The following is an 860-nucleotide window of genomic DNA, read 5'->3' as shown; positions in this document are numbered from 1 at the left end:
CACACCCTGGACACGCGTGCCGGGCGTTTGCAACCGCCACAACACTTCCAGACTTGTGAGAGGCCGCCTACGCAAGATTTGGCGGCATGCTAGCCTCCGGAGGCCGCCGGCCACAGCCGTAGACGCGCGAAGGGCAATCCGCATAGAGGGAATTTTTAGGATACTTCTCCATCACCAAAAATTATGAAAAATACCATTGTTCCTATAGCACATGTGCCCACGTCGTGCAAAAAAACTCATGATTTTATCGCGCTCCGAGTATTTAGTAATATTGACGCCGCATCGTTACCGCAGAACGTCTACTACCGTGTCATCACCGTCCGTGACGGGGGGCACGCACCGGAGACGCGTCCCTCCTCTTAGGACATGACACCACACCACCCCGCATGTATGAGGGCCCGGAGTGACGCTCCGGTGGTATTGCTACCCCAGTGCCCCCGTCCGCCTAACCCTGTAGCGTTTGACCACGGGATCTAGCCCTTTGACTTTGCACGGACAGGCTTTGACCAGTGGACCTCCCCACCCGGTTGTGTTAGGTCAGCCCATAGGAACACTTTGGAGCAACATCCGGGCCAGACCCACAGCAAGATCCCCTCCGTGTAGACCCCACGCGTCCGTTTACCCCCTCCAGGTGCCGGCGGCGGCGCCGTCCGTGAGGGGGGGCACACCCCGGACACGCGTGCCACGCGTTTGCAACCGCCACAACACTTCCAGACTTGTGAGAGGCAGCCTACGCAAGATTTGGCGGCATGCTAGCCCCCGGAGGCCGCCGGCCACAGCCGTAGACGCGCGAAGGCAATCCGCGTAGAGGGAATTTTTCGGATACTTCTCCATCACGAAAAATCATGAAAAAATACCAT

Source organism: Triticum dicoccoides, chromosome 7A (assembly GCF_002162155.2).
Source record: "Triticum dicoccoides isolate Atlit2015 ecotype Zavitan chromosome 7A, WEW_v2.0, whole genome shotgun sequence".
Classification (NCBI taxonomy): Eukaryota; Viridiplantae; Streptophyta; class Magnoliopsida; order Poales; family Poaceae; genus Triticum; species Triticum dicoccoides.
Note: the sequence above shows the minus strand (reverse complement) of the source record.